Consider the following 22,480-nt stretch of genomic DNA (forward strand, 5'->3'; position numbering starts at 1 on the left):
TAATATTTTTTTTATATAAAATTTGAAGTTATAAAATTAACTATAAATTATTATGAAGGTAGATGTAGGTTAATGTTAAAATATTTTATTAATAATATGACTGTAAAATTAAAGGAAATTGGACGAAATGACCCTAAAGATTTATGTTTTTACATCCGTGGTAACCCACTAATTTATATTGATTTGGTGGTCACTTTATTTTTTTTAGACGAAAATACCCTCTTTGCGTAACGCGAAAAAGTTTCGCGTTTCGCAAAGTGTATTAGGGTTTGTATAAATACTTAAATTTTTAATTTCCTTTATTTTCTTTCTCTCTTTTCTCTCTCTACTCATGTTCTCTCTTTGACGGCAACGAAGGAACACAATACAGATGGATGATAAGAACTCTAACTCTAAATCGATTTATGTTAATCATATAGATTTATGTTCTTATTTTCATGATCTTCATTTCAAACTCTAATCCTAAATCGATTTATGTTCATGTTTCCATTTTCTTCATTTCAAAACTCTAAATTAATTTATGTTTTTATTTCCATTATCTTCATTTCAAAATCTTAAGGCTAACCCTAAATCGATTTAACATGTCTTATTATTCTTATTTGTTCATATTGGTTAATATTTTGTTCATCTTATTGTTCATATTGGTTTTACTATTCGTTGCTCATATTGTCGATGATGATATTTACAGATAATCTCGTCGATGATCATATGCGTTCTGTTTCAGGGAAGATTCAATTTTCGCGTTACGCGAAGGCCCATCCTGGTGGGAAGAGACAACTATATGGTTTTATGGATGAAAAGGTGACTTAGATTCCTTCAACCAACATTTCCAAGGTTTTTGCTTCCCTCCTCTCCTCTATATTGTTTTTAATTAATTGACATCCAATTATTGTTTATACTACATGTGAACAAACCGTGTAGGAAAAACGATGTTGAAATATGAGTTGCAGTCGTATCAAGAAATGGTTGTGAAACAAACGAGACAAATGAATGAAGATAATCAGCAACTCGTTTGGTTTAAGAACAAATTGGCAAAAGAACAGATGCGGTCTAGAGGCCTTGAGGAATCGCTAACAAAGTCATTATTTCCTTAACAAAGTCAAATACACAGGATACTTTGACAACAAACCAGACAACATTGGATCTAACATTCAGAGAACTTGCATGTCAGTAATGGGACGCCACATTTCATATGAATAGGCGATAGCATGGAAAGTCCTTGCTGCCAAAGAGAACAGCGTGCATTGTCTTGCATTCTCCTTTGTTAACTAGTCATTTGTATGGGTGACGATCCTTACAATTCATTATTAGTAGTCCAAATGTGTCATGCCAAGAGAAGAGAGGTCAAAGACGATGACGAAGAAGATAATGTTTGTGAAAGTCCTTGCCACGTGCTTTTTAATAGTTATTTATTTCATTTGATTGCTCTAAATATTTTGGCAGCAGATCTTTTGTTGGGGCTTTATACTTTTGAGTAGTCTATTATTTAATTACTTATAAGTGTATATTAGTTTCATTTTCTGAAAGAGGTTTTAGTTGATTAATTTTTTTGATTTTGAACCCAAATTGCTAATGTTTCTTTTTAAGGAATGCTTAACTTTTATATCATAATTTCAATTGGATAGGGCACCTTAAGTGGAGAATTAGGGTCACGATAGTTATTGATGTGATCCCGATAGCTACTGCTCCACCAGCAGACTAGGATATTGATGTTGTTGAGGCTGAAGAGTTTGTTGAGAGTACGTTTGCTGATATGGGGATGACGATGAGGCTGACGACGAGGGTCACGAGGTGACTCAAGAGGAGGATGACGAGAAGGAGCACGGTTCCACTCCCAACCCATAATCGACAGTTAACTTGTTTACAATTAGTTATTGTTTGAACTGATTCACATATCTAATTATGAATTTGATAATTTTGAAGAATCTTCTGCCCGCAAGAGATAGGGGAAGAACAAGAATATTGCGCTATCTAAGAGGCCAGCGGGGACAAGGATTCCTCTGACTTTTAGAGCGGTAGATGGGAGCCCGGTGGTGCTGACGAGGGAAGAACAAGGGGGTCTAGACATATGGGGTCGGTTGTGCGGGACTCCTCAGCCGTCTCACACCGTCTTCTGAAGTGGAAGGCATTAAGTGCTGACCAATTGGATTACATTTGGACTGCTATGACGGTAATAATATTACTTAATTATACATTAATCATTCAATAATTTTTTATAACATTTGAATATTTTTATTTTCAGGATCCGTTCGAGTCTACTAACGGTCCTATTGATTCTTATCGAAAGACCGAATTGGGACACGCCAAGCAGATATGGGATAGATGGCACTTGGATTTGAATAAGGAATATATCTGCGTCCATCAAGGAGATGAGGCGGTGGTACTGGCCAATACTCCACCAGACTACGATCGAGATGATTGGGAGTTTGTGTGTCGCAACCATTTCTTCACGGAAAAATTTAAGGTACGGTTTCATAATTCAAATAAAATATGATATTAATTATTCTAACTTCATTTTTTTATTTGAAATTCAGAAAAACAATAGTACAAATATTGTTAACAGAAAGAAGCTAAAATTCCCACATCATACGGGAAGTAGACCGTTTGCTCAAGTTGAAGAAGAGTTGGTAAGTACATTATTTGTAATAACTTAATATAAAGATTTTTATTAATTATATAAATCATTTATTTCAACAAGCGCTTGAAATGGGACGTGCACCATCTGTCGTTGAAGTATTCAAGAGGACCCGTACCCCAAAACCGACAAAAAAAACTCAACCCCCGTTCCGGACGAACGCGTGCAAGAGAAAATTGTAAGTGAATTGAATTTAAATAAATTACTTATAGCTAGTTTATTTATTATTATATAAATGACAAATTATTTCAAATGTGCAGGTTGAGATGGAGGAAGTAAGAAGTAACGAACCAGAAATATCCGACTTTGAGTTGACGGAGAGAGTGTTCGGACGCCAAAAGCATGGGGGAGTATTCGGTATGGGATCAGGCGTCCGACCCACACACTTTCGTGAGGATCTTCGAAGTGCCAACAATTCTCAACGAGCCACTGATCGATTGTTTGAGAAGAATCAAAGAATGATGACGGAACTAGAGGAATTGAAGAAAAGGGATGAAGAAAAAACTCAAACGGTTAATCAAATACAAGCGGAAAATGTAGAATTGATTTCAAGAATGGATAGGAAAAGTGCAAAACAGGAGAAGGAAATGTTAGAATTGAATGCAAGATTAGAGAGTTTTGAAATGTTTATGCGGCAGTATCAACCACCTCCTCCCCCCACTAGCTAATTCTAAGACGTTTCGACTGTATGAATTGATTGAATATGTTTAATGTTAATGTAAAACATGTTGTTTGGATTATTGGTTTGGTTGAGAATTTTGGAATGATCATTTGTTTTATGAATGTCATTTGTTTTATGAATTGATTGGTTTGGCTGAACAGGTTTCGGTTGAGCACAAAACAATCGGGCTATTTTATACATTTTGTAGGGAAAAACCGAAAGTTAAATGGAATTTTTCGGTTTTTTCTTCGAAGGTCAAAACCGAGAGTTCTTCATATACATCTCGGTTATATGTGAAAAGGAAAAACCAAAAGTTAATTGAACAACTTTCAGTTTTTCCCTTTGAAGAAAAAACAAAAGTATTGCTATTAACTTTCGGTTTTTCCCATTGAAGAAAAACCGAAAGTTTTGATATTAACTCTCGGTTTTTCTTCAAAGGGAAAAATCGAAAGTTAATTGGAAAACTTTCGGTTTTTTTCAATGGAAAAAACCGAAAGTTTTTTGGAAAACTTTCGGTTATTTCCTTTGAAGAAAAACCGAAAGTTTTCCAATTAACTTTCGGTTTTTCTCTCGGGTATCTAAACCGAAGACTCTACAATATCTCTCGGTAAATGCCCAATTGTTTTTAACGAAAGAGTCAATACCGAGGAATTGCGAGAGTTACCTTAACTCTCGGAATTGCGAGAGCTACCTTAACTCTCGGAATTGGGTCTATACCGAATGTTTTAGGGTCAAAACCGAGAATTTTTACTCTCGGTTTTGACCCTTTTTTTACTAGTGTAAGCCGACTCTTACCACTAGTCTACCTTGGTGGAGGTAAAAATGTGGGCACAAGGGGATTAAGCACATATCTTACAAACACACTTAACCATTTAAATAGACGAATAACTTATCGCCTAACGGGCTCGAACTCATGACCTCTCAAGGAAGCTAGGGATATCCACCTCTTATTACCGCAAGACTAGAAGAGGGGGGGAATTGAAAAATATGTTAAGCACATAACCCACAAACACACTTAACTATTTAACTAGGTGCAAAAATTGTCGTCTGATGGACTCGAACCTAGAATCTTAAGGAGGTTGGAAATATCCACATCTTGTTGTCGTTAGGCTATAAGAGGGGATGGGATGCTGTTATAGAAGGTTAATACTAGTGAAAATATAGCTGATATGTTGACGAAACCAGTTACTACCGACAAGTTCAGACATTGTTTGGGCTTGTTGAATATCTCAACTTGCTAAGGAATGGTGGTAGGTCGGACCACTTGGAGTGACTGAAACTCTATACTGTTATCTTCTAAGAAGGCTTGAATTTCTCAAAGGTGGAGGTATGTGATTTATCTCCTATGAGATGGAATATTCTCCAAGGTGGAGATTGTTATGTAGGTTACTTATATATACACATGTTAATTAAGTTTAGAGTTTATGGGTTGCGCCTAAAGCAGTTTAGTCTTTATGACCTAATTACTACTCTATAAATACCATGTAATACATAATTTAATCCTAAGAGTGAAATAATATATTTGACGACACTCCCGAGGACGTAGACAATTTGGCCGAACCTCGTTATATCTTGTGTTCTTTTTATTTATTTCTGTATTGTTATAGTTTATGTGGTTACTCGAATCAACAACACTTATATTTTTCAGATAAGATAATGTTTAAAGACTTCTATACAATAATGTTAAAAGTTTGATCTCACTTAAGTAGCACCAATTGAAAATTGACATAAACATATCACCATGCATTAAATTTTCATACCTCACATTAATGATATGATTTATCAATTAATTGTATTAATTTGTGTGATCGTTGTTGGGTCTTATTGTGATTAAATACAACAACAAGCTTTTTGGTTCTATATTAATATAATTAATTAATAAAATTATTTATATTGAAAGGTAACTAATTAATTATGGGTGGTTAATTTATAAATTTAATTATTTTAATTAATAAGTTATGTTTTGATCAGATTTATTTATTGAAAGAAGATAACATACAGGACATTTCATTTAAATTTTAAAGTTCTTAGTTAGAACTAGCAAATTAGTTCTCTTTTCGTTACAAAGATTAATCAAAGTTTTAAAACATCAATATTTTATATTATATTTAAAAAATATATTTTTTTAATTTGAAATTAATAAGTAAGGTCATATATTTTTAAAAAAAATTATTTATTAAATATTCAACTAAATTGATAAATATTAAATATTATATGATCAAAACAATAATAAATTAGATAAAAAAGAATTACATGTAGACTCTTTATGGAGTAATAACGTTGGACCAGTTAAAAATATTATATTATCGAAATATTATATAACCGATAAAATAATAATTTATTATTTTACATGTATAATAATAAAATATAATTATATTGAATTTCAAAATTTAAATTCTTTATAGTGGAGTTCATTTATTGTATAAGATGTTATTAAAGTAAAAATGATTATTATTTCATGTATTACATGTTTATGTCTTACAAAACTACATTCTTTAGCCATATAAATATATTTAACAGATAATTTTAATTTAGTTGGTTAGAGTATTTTATTAATAATTTAAAAATTATTGTTTGAAGACTTTCATACACATAGATTCAGGTTATGTTTAATAAATAAATCTTTTTAACTTGTAGTACTAATCATTCAAAGGTCAATTGTTGAAAACTTTTATATTGATCTTGTAGGGTTTTTTTTCGCTGCGCCCTAGTCTAACGATCCATTTACTCTTTTACGTTCATCTTTTTTTCAATCACTTTTTTTTTCCGATGGCGAGTAACAAACAAGGATTTCACCGAGCCCTTGCCGTTTCCAACATCAAGAATCATTCTTTATTGTTCTTGAGTTGGAAAACGTTCAATACACGACATGGGCGGAGTTGTTCAAGATCCATGCTCGTTCTCAACGGGTCCTTCATCACATCATCCCGTCGGTCCTTGTTCTATCGTCGCCATCGATAGATGAAGAGAAAGATATGTGGATAACTCTCGATGCCATTGTCCTTCAGTGGATCTATGCCACAATCTCACAGGATCTTCTTCACACGATCTTGGAACCAAACTCTACAGCCGAGCAAGCCTGGACACGGCTACGTGGGATTTTTCAAGATAACCGTCATTCTCGTGCGGTTTCCCTCGAACAAGAGTTTTCCACCACTATCATGGAAGATTTTCCTAGGGTCTCGGCTTATTGTCAACGTCTCAAAGTCCTGGTCGATCAGTTGAAGGGCATCGGTAGCCCGGTCTCGAACGACATCCTCGTATTGCAGTTGGTCGCAGGCCTTGCGGAGGCGTACAACGGGGTGGCAACGTTACTTTAGCAGAGTGATCCTTTGCCTCAGTTCTACCAAGCGTGATTTTGAAGGAATCTGGCTTGGCGAAGCGGGTGGCCTCTAGTTCAGCACCGATGTTGGGTGTAGCTCTTGTCTCTGAAATGTTTGGGACGAATGGGTCACAACGTATGTCATCTTCTGGATCCCGGCAAAAACCAAAGAAGAAGGGCTCTCGTAATGGGGGTCGATTAGGGCAGTCCCATTACCAAGTCCAAACTCATCCTCCTTCTCCTTGGCCGCAACAATGGGCTGGTCATTTAGGACCACCATCATTGCCTTGGTAGTGGCCATGGGTTTCTCCTCCATGCCCGTATCCAACTACTCAATGGAAGAGACCTCCTTCTAGCCCTCGTCCGTCGACACCACAACAACAGTCGGGTCTCTATGGCCCGCGTCCACAAGCATACATGGCTCAGTCTCCACCAACCCTGACGGATATTGAAGCGGCTATGTATACCCTTGGTATTACCTCTCCTGATCCGACATGGTATATGGACACTGGTGCGACGTCCCACATGACATCTCAACAAGGTACTCTCTCGTCTTATTTCAATTCAGGCATTAAACATGATATTCTTGTAGGTAATGGTAATACGATTCCGGTTTCGGGTATTGGGCATACTACTATTTCTTCTTCGAATCCTAAACTTACCTTGAATAATGTTCTACATGCTCCTGCTCTTGTTAAAAATCTAGTTTTTATTCATAAATTCACTACGGATAATTCTGTGTCGGTTGAGTTTGATCCTTTTGGGTTTTCTGTTAAGGATTTTCGGACGGGGACACGTCTAATGAGATGTAACAGTCGGGGAGATCCATATCCAGTCACAAATGGGAGACATGTGTCGTCGTCTGTTTTTGCTGCTTTGTCGCCATCTTTGTGGCATAATCGCCTAGGTCATCCTAGAAACTCTAGTTTTAAATCTCTTAGATTAAATAAATTAATTCATTGTAATAAACAATATGTTTCTCATATTTATCCTTCGTGTTCATTGGGTAAACATGTTCGTTTACCTTTTAAGGCTTCTACTTCGACTTCTTTATTACCGTGGGACATTATTCATAGTGATGTATGGATGTCTCCTGTATTAAATTATATGGGCCATAAATATTATGTTTTGTTTCTTGATGATTTTTCGTCGTTTTTGTGGACTTTCCCTTTATCTCATAAATCCCAAGTGTTTAGTGCTTTCTTGTAATTTCGGACACTCGTCAAAACCCAATTTGAGAGAGATATAAAATCATTTCAATATGATAATGGGAGGGAATTTGCGTCCACGCATGGGATGAATTTTCGCTTCTTATGTCCTCACACTTCGTCTCAGAACGGCAAAGCTGATAGACAGTTTCGTACTATCAATAATATGATTCGTACTTTACTCACTCATGCCAAGATACCGACCTCATTTTGGCACCATTCTCTCGAAATGCCCACGTACCTCCTAAATATTCTTCCGCATAAACACATGACATACTTTACTCCGTTACAACGTTTATACCGCAAAGATCCAACATATGACCATTTACGCGTGTTTGGGTGTTTGTGTTACCCTTTATTTTCATCCACAACGATTCATAAACTTCTTCCACGTTCTACCCCATGTGTCTTTCTTGGATACCCATCGAATAACCGAGGCTATAAGTGTTTTGACATGTCAACTAATAAAATCATTATTTGTCGTCACGTCATCTTTGATGAGTCTCGTTTTCTTTTTGTTGAAATTCAGTCACCTTCACTCTCATATGATTTTCTCAATGATCCTCCATCACCATATGTGATTCATCATCAGTCTAAATTTTCATCTCCACCTCCACCTCTCATTCATCCTATCTCTTCTCTTCGACCGGTCACTCGAAGTCAACGGGGGTGTTTCGGCCCAAACATATTCTTAACAATTTTTCTGTTGAGTCTAAATCTCATTTACCTCGTAACCCTATAACTGCCTGTTAGGATCTAGGTAGCCACTGGAGGACCAGGGTTGGACCGGTTAGCGGTTCTCACTCAAAGGGTGGTGATTAATCCTGTTAGAGATTAACACCGGGGTTTCAATACTACACAAACTGTCACAAACCCTTGAACTAAGTTCAAACGCGGAAGAGGTTTGTTTCAGGTTGAAGCAGCACACTTGTATGATAGGCAGAACCGGTTTCGGATGATGAAGGTTAAAGAAAATGGTGGGTCGGTTTCGGTAACCTGGTGATTCGGCTTAGATGAAGTTAAGTAGGTTAGAGCGGTACAGATCGGTTAAATAATGGAACCGACAAAAAGTAAATGACAAGACAAGTTTTATGGATGTTCGGAGATGAAACTCCTACATCACCCCTTCCTCTCGAAACCGCGAGAAGGATATTCACTAAGGAATACAAGTACAATTCGATTAAGACTTATTTTCTGATTGATAACACTCTTACAATTTGCACCGAAATGGCAAAACACACACTTCAATTTTAGCACTTAGGCTCTTCTAGAGAGAGAACACACTCTTATCACTTGTAAATTAAATGTTCACTGTGTCCCTCTTAAGTCACTTGTCCCGCATTTACTCTTCTTCAACTGCTCCTTTTATAGGTGAAATATGCCAACGGTCATATTTCACTTCCTTGAATCTGATTGGCTGAGCAGAGGTGCAGAGGTTCAGTGATTCAGTGATTCAGACCCTGCGGTCGTCTCCTCAGACCTGGCGGTCAATCTTAGACCTGGCAGTCTGTTCTTCCGGTATGTAAGACAAACCTGCTAGGTTTGTCTTTTACTCAATGTGGACACTATCTGTTAAACAGTTGTCTGTACTTGGAGGATCTCCTTTCTGACTTATCCCGAAGTGGAAAGATTCTGTAGGACTGTCTTCTGCAGCCTGCGGACTTTCCTCAGACTTGCATAGATATGGAAATGTTCAGTCTGTTCCTTTGGTATCATACTCAACAGATACCCAAATTGTCTTCTTGTACTTGGTCGGTTATTTGTCTTTATCCGGACGGCTTCCGGTGTGAATGGTTTAACCGAACTGCTTCCGGTTATTTCTCTGCCTTGTGGCTGGTTGGCTGTTTGATGTTTCCGGTTTTAAGCTTTGGCCGATCTTTTCTTTGTGCGGTCATGTTCCAAGTATTCTTGGTCGGTTTAGTAGCTTGACCGGCTAGTCTACTTTGCCGGTTCTTTTGTTTGACCGGTCCGGTTCCTTTGTTCCTGTATAAAAGGTTTATTTATGTTAAGTTCTGTGAACCGGTCTAATTTTATTCTATCAATTTCTCCCTTTTTGATTATTTTATTTAAAATTATCAAAACAATGTAAGTTTGCAAATGTAGGCCAGTTCTTTTGTTTGTCCGGATTTTTGAAACTCACTTGGGAGAATTTTTCGAAAAATTTGGAAAAAAATTTGAGAAGAATTTTGGAATTTTTTGGAAAAGTCTTATCTTTTTATCTTATCAATTTCTCCCTTTTTGATTATTTTATTTAAAATTATCAAAACCAAGTGGAGATGCAAAAGATGGCCGGTTTCAAAAATAACTTTATATATGTATATACGATGGATAACCGAAATTTAATAATAACATATAGAAATACTAAGACAAGCATAGGTAAGAGATAAGGGAGCCCCTATTCCGAGTCCAATAACTAATAGCTGGCCATCAGATCTTTGTTCCGCTTTTTCTTCATCGGTTGCGGTCGACTGGCCGATCCGGAGACTCGTTGTCTTGTGGGCCGCCGATGTAGGTGCACTTCAACCTCTTCTTCGACGTGAGTAGCCTGATCCGGTATACTCTCGATAACCGTGTCAGTTACCACATTCAGCAGGTCGGCCACTTGAGCCTTCTTCGAGGATTCTCTTTTCCGTTTTGCCAGAACCGAAACGGAAGAGACCGCCTTTTTCTTCTCGTTAGCTTTTGCAAAGCCTTCGAGCCTTTGTCTTTCATTCTCTATCCACTCTTCATCCTCTCGTTGCTGGGCGGCTACCTTTTCTGCAAGGCCCAGAAACTTAGCCATTGCTCTTCGTTCGCGTTCGGCTACTTCCTCTTCAGTGAGTTGCGGCGGATCCTTCGCTTTTCTTGCCTCGTTGTCCAGCGCATCCTGGACTTCCTGAGTCGCTCGAGCATTGGCCTCCACAATCGCGACATCCGCATTTATCTTAGCATTGAGTAGTTCGGCAACTTGTGCAGTGAGCGCCTTGAGCTCGGCCTCGAGACCCTCATTCTTCTTTTCAAGTTCGGAGACCCGCCCGAGTGTTGTGCCGACCAGATCCCTAGTAACCTCTGTCAGTCTTTCATCGGTCTCTCTTTCAAGCCGGTCAAAGTTCTCTTTTATCTCGGAGGTCGTATCCTCCAAAATCATGGTTCGCCGAAGGTGTTTGCTGCGCAGAACCGCTTCTTCCTGTTGATCATCTTCGATTTCTGAGAACCGGTCATTTGTTCTTAACAAAAGTTGCCTTGTAGTGTTGGCGAATTTGAGTGCCGAGCGAACGGTTCTCTGCATCTTTTCTTCTAGTGGGTTAACTGTCGAGTCTTCAAATTCTTGAAAGAGACTCTTGACCCATTCTTTTGTGACGCCCGGTTCGGAGACTTCCGGTTGTTTATGTGGAGATTGCCCGGTGAGAGGAGGGTCCGTCCTTTCATCGGTTTCATCTGTTGCCGGATTCGCCCTTGGAGGGGTTGCCTCATTAGTTTGACCCTTTTCGATCCGTGGAGGTACATAGTGTGTTATTTCTCGTTGTTTGCACATCACCTCCAGCCGGTCAATTTCTTGGATGAGTTCTCATCTCGCTTTCTCAAGCCTTTCCAATACCAACGGAGTTAGGGTATCCTCCGATGTTACCTCTTCGAATCTTTCCGTAATTTTCCGGATCCGAACGGTTAGCTTCCATAGCTGTGCTCGCGGTCTTAAGAGGCAGGTTCGGCCCAAAGCCTCGTTGATAGTTTCGGAGTTTGTGAGGTCCATGATTGTGTCCTCAACTCCCCTCAGCCTTCGGAAACATTCTTCATCGCTTAAGTCTAGTAGAATGTCTCTATAACGTTTGCCGAACCGGTGCTCGTGCCATTCCCGGTATAGCTCGCCAACCTTATCAGCTCGTTGTTCAGTGACCCTTAGAATTCTGCGCGCTATCTTATCGGCCTTTGTTGGTTCGTCCTCCTCCTCCTCTTCTTCACCGCCTTCTTCACCGCCCTCGGTGGTCTTAGGATTTGCGCCAGGACCGGCATTATCGGGACTTTGGCCCGCATGCTCTTCTTCATCAATCGGTCTTTCGTCATCGGTCTTCTCTGATTCGGTTCTTTCAGATGTGGAAGCCGACTCTTCCTCTGATTGTTGGGACGGATATGAGAATACTATCTTTTCTTTGCCCTTGCCTTCGGCCTTTTCTTTAGCTGGGGCCGCTTTCTTGCCGGTTGTCTTCTTTCGGCCACCTGTTGAACCGGGGGCCGGCTGCTTCCTTTTCAGGAATTGTTTGGATCGTATCAGGCTTCTTGATGGGATGGTGACGTCGGGACCGATTTTGAGGTTATGGTGAAGGAAGATTTTACCGAGAGGAACAGCGTATCCCCATGACCGGTTTGAGTCCGGTTTCACCATTTCCTTCAAATTGTGGAACACTTCCTTTGCCCAGTTAACCTTTGTGCCTTCTATCAGACCGACTAGCATCCTGATTTTGTCCTTAGTTAGGCTGTTGTAGTTTCCTCCTCGTGCCTGAACCGCCTTTGTGAAGATATCACAAATCGGTATGTACTCCGGGCGCAGTGTCGCTTTGTTGCGGATACTTTTATTGGCTCCTTAGTCGCTGAGAGTATTTGGCAAGCTGCTTCAAACGTTTTGATCTCTATGTCCGCCGTTGCATCTTGGCCGGCTGTTGGAAGGCGCAGGCTCTCCGCCACCGATTCCTCGGTTAGCTCTAATTCAGTACCGCCTACAATTGCGGTGATCTTATCGTCAGAGAGAGTTGCGGTGTTGAAAAATTCTTCAACCGCATCTCTATATAGGATATGGGGACCGCCAAGAAAATACTCCAGACCGGTTTCGGCTACCCGGTCAATAACCTCTTTTGCCGCAGACGTGCCTCTTTGTCGGATTTCCTCGAAATCTACTTGAGTCAGGTGTTTGAACAAGACCGAGTTGCGCCCCATCTTAGAAAGTTTGAGAAAGTTAGAAGAATAACCGTTTCAGAGAGTTTGAGATCTTAGAGAGAGAATGTAATTTCGCGTGAGAATGAAATAAAATGGCCGAGAGACCCTTTTATAGGTGCGGTTTGGAAACCCAACCGTCCCATCAATATTTGGCGGGAGTTTTCCCTCCAAGCCAAATGGGCGGCAAACCATGGGCGGGAATGGAATAGGCGGTAAACCAGGAGGCGGGAGTTTTGGGCGGGAAATTTCCCTCCAAAAATTTTGCTTTCGCCATTGATGACGCAATCTTCTTTTGAGACCGATTGATGCACCGGTTTTCTAAAGTTAACCGGTTATTTTGAGTAAGCAGAATTTTGCAATCTTTTGAGTTTAAACGGTTTTTCTTTGAGACCGGATAAGAGCGCAGTTATAATGTTGACCGGTTACTTAGATAGATATTCAAGGTATTTAGAAGACCCGGTCATTTAAACTGAAATGGAATTGTATTTAAGAAACAGTACAGAAAGAAAACCGAAACATAGTTCGGTGCGAAAATAGACATACATAAGATGGAAAAATACAACTTATGTAAAAACCATTTTGGAGAACTTCTCTTCCACCGCATCCACGTCAAGTATGTTCAAAGGGGATGCCGGTATACCCGGTCCAAACTCTGGCTGGTACTTGAGAATCAGCTTACTTATGTGTGGTGCATAACCGAGACTTTCTTGGTCAGCACCATGTTCTTCAGGTTTTGGAATATGACCGTTGACTAGTTGATAGCCGTCTTGCCAACAATGTGAGTCATTATGTTGTAAGTGTTTTTAGAGTACCGCTGATTCGGTGACTGACATAGGATAGACCGAGTCACAATCTCAAGAAGGAGTTGACCGTGACTGGCGAGTCGGGTTTTTAACCCATAGTGTTCCACCGGTTCAATAGTGGCAGAGAGGTATAGTGCGTGTTCAAATTTCGCAAGTCCCTCTATAGTTGGAAAATCAGAGAACCCTTCCGTGGGCAGGTTGAATAGGGAAGAAAATTCGGCTTCATCAAGCCAGAAGGTGTGGTCTCTTACCGTAGAGACGATGTAATTTCCCCTGATGCAAGCGCTTCGAAAGAAGGTCTTGACATCCTCTAAGAGAATGGGACCGGATTCTTCGAGAAAGGGTCGAAGACCGGTTGCAATGAGAGAGTGAAACATGAACTCCTTTCCATTATTTCCGTCCCACTCTTCCATACATGAATTGAAATCAACGCTCAAGAAGTTTCCCAAAGTTCGGCTCGGCATGATTACGGTTTTGTAGAGAGAGATAGAGTTCAAGAAATGTCAAGAGTGTTTTGTGTGTTGAGTTGAGTAGAGGATGGCCCTTTATATAGGGTCGGTTTTGGAGGGAAACTATGAGCTTTGAATGTCAGTTTTGTTTTATTAGGAAAGAGAATCTTTATGTTTCCAAGGTTTATTGGGAAGAGGCTGATTGCGGAGCCCGAGGTAGGTGTTAGTTGAGAAGTAACCAAGTTAGTTGGATAGTAATTATTCAGGTGGTTGGGGGTTACTACATTAATTAAATATTACTTTTCATTAATGCACCAACACAAACGAGGTTAATCAAAAGAGACCGAGAATAACATAGATAAAACCGAAGAAGGCACAGATAAAACCGAAGAGAACAAAGATAACACCGAAGAGAAACATGATAAAAGCCGAAGTGATGATGTTGGATAAAGATACACCCGGTACGTGCAGTAAAATGACCGGGTGCAGGAAGGAGTGATTTAGTGTTCATGAGAGTTGACGACACCGTTGGGGTTGTTACGGCGGTTCCTTCTCCTCCAAGCCCTTTCGAACCGCTCATAGAAGGAGTCGGTTATCTCTTTGGTCATCACTTGAGACTGGTTTAGACCCTCGCCCGGACAGGTCGGAACACCAAGTTCAACTAGTAGGCAGCTTAGTTGTGGGATCAGGCCGACTGTTCGCACCCCAATCATCCAGATCAGGACATCGAACAGGACCCTCGACCAATTCACCGGTGTACCGGTGGTGATGGCCGCCATCATGTTGAACGCCGCTGTGCAGTAAGTGTTTGTTACATCTCTTCCCAAGATGCTTCTTCCTATCACATCGTTGAGGAGCTGATATTCAGCTCTCAAGAGTGATTTGGTGCCATGATCATCGACAGGTCCGTTTGAATGTGCGAAGGCGAGGGAAATTTCGGCCTTGACATCGGCCGGAACATTTAGATCTGTCAACCCTTGCTTTGGTAAGCTGAAGCACCTAGCAAAGTCGTTCTCGGTGAAGTCAAAGACTATACCTCCCACTTTCGATTGGATGTGAGTATCGAAATGGGGAGTTCCTCTGAATACCCTGGCATTATACATGAATTCCAGGACTGACTCAGAATATATAGTCTGCTTATCATCCAGGAAGTACCGAAGACCAGTATCTTCCAGGGATTTGATTACTTTGTACACCTCATAGTGTTCGGTGCTCAAAGTAGATTGGAAATCAACTTGAAAGATGTTAGGAAACTGAGACATTTTTGCCTTAGTGAGAGAATGATCTTTTGTTTTGTGAATGTTTTTGGTGAATGTTTGCTTCTCTTAAATACTAGTTGTGGGAGGATCCTAATGTCCAGGTATTACATGAGATGATATCTATTAACTGCAGGATAAAGGATATTGCATGAAATAGGTATGTTTGCAGTCTAGGATGTTGGTCATAGACCTGGACTGTGAAAGATATCATCAGATCTTCACGTCTTTTTAGGTGCGACCATTTTACTTTGAAAAGACAATATTTCAGAACAGATATCTTTAAACACTGATAGTTATTCCATTTTTGTTTGAAATTCAAATAATCTAAAATAGCCTATTTCCGAACCGGTCAGCTATCAATTGTTCATCCCGATGCGGTTATTTGGTGCATGCATCAAGTAGCCGGTCGGTTTACTCTATCCGATAAGCTGGGCGGTTCTTCCATAGGTACCAAGAAAATTTGAAGTCCAACATGTTAGGAGGAACTACCGGTTTTGTCTGTCCGAACTGGTTTTCCTTTTTAAGCATCCTTAGGAAGGATTTGACTAATGTCGGTTAAACCGAGAGTAAGTCTGAATTGAGAGAACTTAGCTTCCTGTAGAGGCTTAGTGAAGATATCGGCTACTTGTTGATCTGTTGATACGTATTCTAGTCGGATATGCTTCAGCATGACATGTTCCCGAATGAAGTGGTGCCTTATGTCAATATGCTTGGTTCTGGAGTGGAGAATCGGATTGTAGGTGATTGCGATGGCACTCGTGTTGTCATAGAAGATCGGTGACTCTTCGGCTATAACACCGAAGTCCGTCAGTTGTTGTTGAATCCAAAGTAATTGTGAACAACAACTTCCGGCCGCCAGGTATTCAGCTTCTGCGGTTGACGTGGCCACCGATGTCTGTTTCTTGCTATGCCATGAAACAAGTCGGTCACCTAGGAACTGACATGTTCCGCTGGTGCTTTTTCTGTCAATCTTACAACATGCATAGTTTGCATCTGAATAACTCGTTAGATTAAAGGACGAGTCCTTTGGATACCACAGACCGACATCAGGTGTGCCCTTTAGGTACTTCAATATCCTCTTTGCGGCTGTGTAGTGGGATTGTTTTGGATTTGCTTGGAATCTCCCACACACGCCGACTGCAAATAGAATGTCCGGTCTACTCGCCATTAGGTATAGGAGGGAACCGATTATGCCCCGGTATGCGATCTGATCTACCGATTGGCCCTCATCATCCCTGTCCAATTTAATCGATGAGCTCATTGGAGTAGCCGCTGAGGAGCATGTGTCCATCCCAAATTTCTTTAGAAGCTCCTTAGTGTACTTGGGTTGGCTAATGAATGTTCCTTCTTCGAGTTGTTTAACCTGAAGACCTAGGAAGAAACTTAATTCTCCCATCATACTCATTTCAAACTTGTTAGTCATCAGGGTTGAAAACTTATCACACAATTTAGGATCGGTTGAACCGAAAATAATATCATCTACATAGATTTGAACAAGTAGGATATGTTCCTTCTTTTCAAATTTAAACAACGTTTTATCCACCGAACCGATGGTGAAATCATGTGCGATTAAGAATGCGGTTAGTGTGTCATACCAGGCTCTAGGAGCTTGCTTTAGACCGTATAAAACTTTGTTTAACCGGTATACATGGTTTGGAAATTCTGCACTTTTGAAACCGGGTGGTTGTTCAACATACACCTCTTCACGTAGGTCACCGTTCAAAAATGCACTTTTAACATCCATTTGAAAAACCTTAAAGCTTTTTGAAAGCAACAAAGGCTAGAAAAATCCTAATGGCTTCAATCATAGCTACAGGGGCAAATGATTCTTCAAAATCAATGCCTTCTTCCTGTTTGTAACCTTGTGCTACTAATCTGACTTTGTTCCTCGTGACCAAACCGTCCTCATTGAGTTTGTTTCTAAATACCCATCTTGTTCCTATGACCGGATGGTCTTTCGGTCTAGGGACTAGGTACTAAACTTTATTACTCTCAAACTGGTTTAGTTCTTCTTGCATTCCCAAGATCCAATCCGGATCTGACAATGTTTCATCTATTCTTTTAGGCTCAATCTGGGATATAAAAGAGGAATTAAAGTATTCCTCCAGAAGTTGACCCCTAGTTCGAACAGGTTCTGAAGGGTCACCTATAATTTGCTCAGGAGGATGTTTAGTATTTCTTCTGAAATTCGGTTCAGGGATGTCTACCAGATTACCGTTTACTTGATCAAGGCTAGACATGTCAGTAGGCTGAACAGGATTGTCAGGCCGACCGACTTCCTCGGATTGGACCGAAGTGTCAGCTTCCTGTCGTGGGACAGCTTGATCCGGCTGGGTTTCAATATTACCCATCTGGTCATGGACAAATTGCCTAAAGACCGGTGTCTCATCTTCACTATCATAGTGGATATTGTTGTTTTCCAATCTGTTGTGTAGATCAAAGCATGATGCAGTGTTACTTTCAACCGATTCATCGAAAACAATGTGAAGTGTTTCCTCCATGGTTAAAGTTCTATTGTTATACACTCTATATGCTTTACTCACTGCCCAGTAACCTAGCATGATCCCGGTATCGATTTTTGCATCAAAGCAGAAAGATATGTTTTACCATTTATATGAATATAGCATTTGCAACCGAAAATCCTGAGGTACTTAAGATTGTGAACCCTGTTAAAATAAACCTCATATGGTGTTTTGTTATGAAACTTGTTAATCAGAGACCGGTTTTGTGTATAACATGCAGTGTTGATAGCCTCAGCCCAAAATTTCTGAGCAATGCCCGAATCGGCTATCATGGACCGTGCGGCTTCCTTGAGAGTCCGGTTTCTTCTCTCGGCCAGGCCATTTTGTTGAGGAGTCCTAGCACTAGACAACTCGTGTCTAATACTGGATTCATCAAGAAATGCGGTTAAAGTGCTATTCGTAAATTCGGTACCTCGATCACTTCTAATGCTATTAATGCGAGTTGATTTTTCATTTTGCAAACGTTTAAGAAGTGTGATCAGGTTTGATGCGGTTTCACTTTTAGATGGTAAGAATATTACCCATGTAAACCTAGAGTAATCATCAATAACTACCATGGCGTAAATCATACCTCCTAGGCTGACTACCTGAATTGGTCCAAATAAATCCATGTGTAAGAGATCTAAGCATCGGCTAAATTGGATATTTCCTTTACTCTTAAAGGTTGACTTAGTCTGTTTACCCATTTGACATGCTGAACAAACCTTATCCTTGTTAAATACTATGTCAGGGATACCTTCTACTAACTTTTTACCGCGAATGTAGTTTAATGTCTTCATGTTTAGGTGGTTTAGTCTTTTATGCCATAACCAGGTTTGATCAGTCTTAGCTATCATGCATACCGGGTATTCCACCTTAGTTTTCCAGTCTACCTTGTAAATATTACCTAGCCTATTTCCGGTTAGTAGTATAACGCCTTGAGAGTTCTTAACTAAGCATGCATGTTTAAGAAATTCTACCGTATATCCAGCATCACACATTTGACTAATGCTTAGCAAGTTAAAATGTAGATTTTCAACTAGGAGTACGTTATCAATAGTTAAGTTACCATGGACAATTTTACCCTTGCCCACAGTTCTACCTTTTGAGTTATCACCGAAAGTAATTAGAGCACCGGTTTCTATTCTGATGTCGGTTAGCAGGTTGTTGTTTCCGGTCATGTGCCTGGAGCAACCGCTATCCAAGTACCATTCAGAGTTTCCTAGCTGTTTCTTTAAATCCTGCAAAAAGTACATATTTACAACTACTTGGTACCCACATTCACTTGGGTCCACATGCGATTAGTCCCTTAGGTATCCAAACCTTGACAATCCGGACAGCCTTCTTTGCTAAGGTTTTAACCGTCCTTTTGGCACTCGGTTTTTGGTATCTCGGTTTTTCTACAAAAGTCTTAAATGAGGGTGATCTTTGGTTTGACCGATTAGCTTTCCTATTTTTGAGAATGTCGGCTTTTCTTTTCTCAGGGTCAAGCCATTTCTCAGAGCCGGTTGGACCAACATAATCGTATTTTAGCTTTTCTTCCCTATAGTATGCGGTCAACTCTTCTTCAGCGGTCAGGGAGCTTTTAAGGAATCTTATAAGAGGAAGGTTACTCCTTGTAAATCTTACTTTCTCTACGGGTTTTTGATCTTTGGAGCTATCCTTTGTGTATCCTAGGCCGAGCTTGCAAAAGGGATGTCTGTAATGACTACACATTTTCTTTACTATATCACTAGATCTCTTATATGCGGCCATCTTATACTGGAGTCGGGCATTTTCTTCTTCGGTCAGTTCTCTAGCTGGTTCACTAGACTGTTCGGTACTAATTGGTGGTTCAGGTTCGATGACCTCTGGTTCGGTTACAACAAGTGCCTCTGGTTCTATCGGAATGGGTACTATAGGGTCGGTTCTAAGGTTGAGTTGCTTAGGTAACATGGCTAGCAGGTTCTTATACTCTTCTACCATATCATTTAATGCATTGTATAACTCATCTTTAGTAAATTCTTCACAAGGAGAGTCAAATACCTGTTCCTCATTTTCCATGAGACACGTGAGTTCATCATCACTATCACTGTGAGCCCATAGACTTCCTCCATCATCGGCTATCAGTGCTTTCTGAATCTCACTTCCTTCACCGGTTTGTTGATAGTTGTTTCGGTTATTTTGGTAATCCGGTTTCCGGTCATCCCTCCTCGGTTTTCTGCATTCCCACTTGAAGTGTCCCAAACAGTTGTAGTTATAACACCTTATATTGGATTTATCACCATAATAGTTGTTTGTCGGTTGGCTTCTTTTCATGAACCTCCTAAACTTCTGTGCAAGCATAGCCATGGCATCCTCGGTGAACTGTTCGGCGGTCCTTATCGATGCAGGTATAGGTGCAGGTGCCGGTGCAGGTATAGCCGGTTCTGTAGATGTGATTAGTGCTCTAGTTGATGTTGAGGCCGAGACTTCTTCTTCAGTCCTAGATCTCATTTCGAACTCATATGCCTTAAGATCTTCGAATACGTCGTGTAGTTTCATCTTACGTAGGATTTTTTATTCCCTCATTACCATTGTCTTTATGTCCCATGCACTTGGAAGAGATCTCAAAGCTTTCATGATGACCTCTTTGTTATCATACCTCTTGCCAAGAGTTGCTAGCTCATCTAACACACCTGTGAACCGGTCACTGTACTCCTTCATTGTTTCTCCCGGTTTCATCTTGATGCTTTCAAACTTCTGAGTAGCTACCATCACCTTGTTTTCCTTTGTTCTTTCATTTCCCTCAAAGATCTGAATAACCGTGTTCCATGTCTCCTTCGCGGTTTTGCAGTCTCTGATCTTGCAGTATGTGTTTCTGTCCACACTGTTGGAGATCCGGTTTTTAGCATGATTATCCAGGTTGTTTCTTCTTCTGTCTTCAGCTGTCCATTCTTTTCTGTCCTTATCAATGAATATCGGTCCTTCGGTTAGAATGGACTCCATCTCATCATCCAAGGTGATTAAGTGTAGGTGCATGCGTGCCTTCCAGTTGGCAAAGTCATCACCTTCTAGCATTGGAGGCCTATCCTGAAACATGATTGCTTGAGTATTGAAACTAACTGCTCTGATACCAATTGTTAGGATCTAGGTAGCCGCTGGAGGACCGGGGTTGGACCGGTTAGTGGTTCTCACTCAAAGGGTGGTTATTAATCCGGTTAGAGATTAACACCGGGGTTTCAATACTACACAAACTGTCACAAACCCTTGAACTAAGTTCAAGCGCGGAAGAGGTTTGTTTCAGGTTGAAGCAGCACACTTGTATGATAGGCAGAACCGGTTTCGGATGATGAAGGTTAAAGAAAATGGTGGGTCGGTTTCGGTAACCTGGTGATTCGGCTTAGATGAAGTTAAGTAGGTTGGAGCGGTACGGATCGGTTAGATAATGGAACCGACAGAAAATAAATGACAAGACAAGTTTTATGGATGTTCGGAGATGAAACTCCTACGTCACCCCTTCCTCTCGAAACCGCGAGAAGGATATTCACTAAGGAATACAAGTACAATCCGATCAAGACTTATTTTCTAATTGATAACACTCTTACAATTTGCACCGAAATGGAAAAACACACACTTCAACTTTAGCACGTAGGCTCTTCTAGAGAGAGAACACACTCTTATCACTTGTAAATTAAATGTTCACTGTGTCCCTCTTAAGTCACTTGTCCCGCATTTACTCTTCTTCAACTGCTCCTTTTATAGGTGAAATTTGCCAACGGTCATATTTCACTTCCTTGAATCTGATTGGCTGAGCAGAGGTGCAGAGGTTTAGTGATTCAGTGATTCAGACCCTGCGGTCGTCTCCTCAGACCTGGCGGTCAATCTCAGACCTGGCAGTCTGTTCTTCCGATATGTAAGACAAACCTGCTAGATTTGTCTTTTACTCAATGTGGACACTGTCTGTTAAACAGTTGTCTATACTTGGAGGATCTCCTTTCTGACTTATCCCGAAGTGGAAAGATTCTGTAGGACTGTCTTCTGCAGCCTGCGGACTTTTCTCAGACTTGCATAGATATTGAAATGTTCATTCTGTTCCTTTGGTATCATACTCAACAGATAACCAAATTGTCTTCTTGTACTTGGTCGGTTATTTGTCTTTATCCGGACGGCTTCCGGTGTGAATGGTTTAACCGAACTGCTTCCGGTTATTTCTCTGCCTTGTGGCTGGTCGGCTGTTTGATGTTTCCGGTTTTAAGCTTGGGCCAATCCTTTCTTTGTGCGGTCATGTTCCAAGTATTCTTGGTCGGTTTAGTAGCTTGACCGGCTAGTCTACTTTGCCGGTTCTTTTGTTTGACCGGTCCGGTTCCTTTGTTCCTGCATAAAAGGTTTATTTATGTTAAGTTCTGTGAACCGGTCTAATTTTATCCTATCATTGCCTTATAGGATCCGAACTGAAAGTTAGCCATGTAGGAAGAGTTTAATTCTTTAATTGCTAATAAGACATGGGAGTTGGTTGCTCGTCCAAGTGATGTTAATATTATTCATTCTTTATGGGTCTTTACTCATAAAGATCGTGTTGATGGTTCTTTTGAGAGTCATAAAGCTCGTCTTGTAGGTGATGGAAAAACTCAACAGGTTGGCATTGATTGTGGCGAGACTTTCAGTCCTGTTGTCAAACCGACCACTATTCAGTTGGTCCTCAGTCTTACCCTATCGAAGAAATGGTCAATTCACCAACTTGATGTAAAGAATGCTTTTCTCCATGGCAGTCTT

At 40.3% G+C, this 22,480-nt stretch overlaps 1 pseudogene; it reads left to right on the forward strand.

Annotated features, from left to right (window-relative positions):
* The first annotated feature begins 675 nt into the window (after nt 1-675).
* LOC124939066 lies at nt 676-6,652 on the forward strand (annotated as a pseudogene).
* Nucleotides 6,653-22,480: the final 15,828 nt, after the last annotated feature.

Source organism: Impatiens glandulifera, chromosome 1 (genome assembly GCF_907164915.1).
Source record: "Impatiens glandulifera chromosome 1, dImpGla2.1, whole genome shotgun sequence".
Lineage (NCBI taxonomy): Eukaryota > Viridiplantae > Streptophyta > Magnoliopsida > Ericales > Balsaminaceae > Impatiens > Impatiens glandulifera.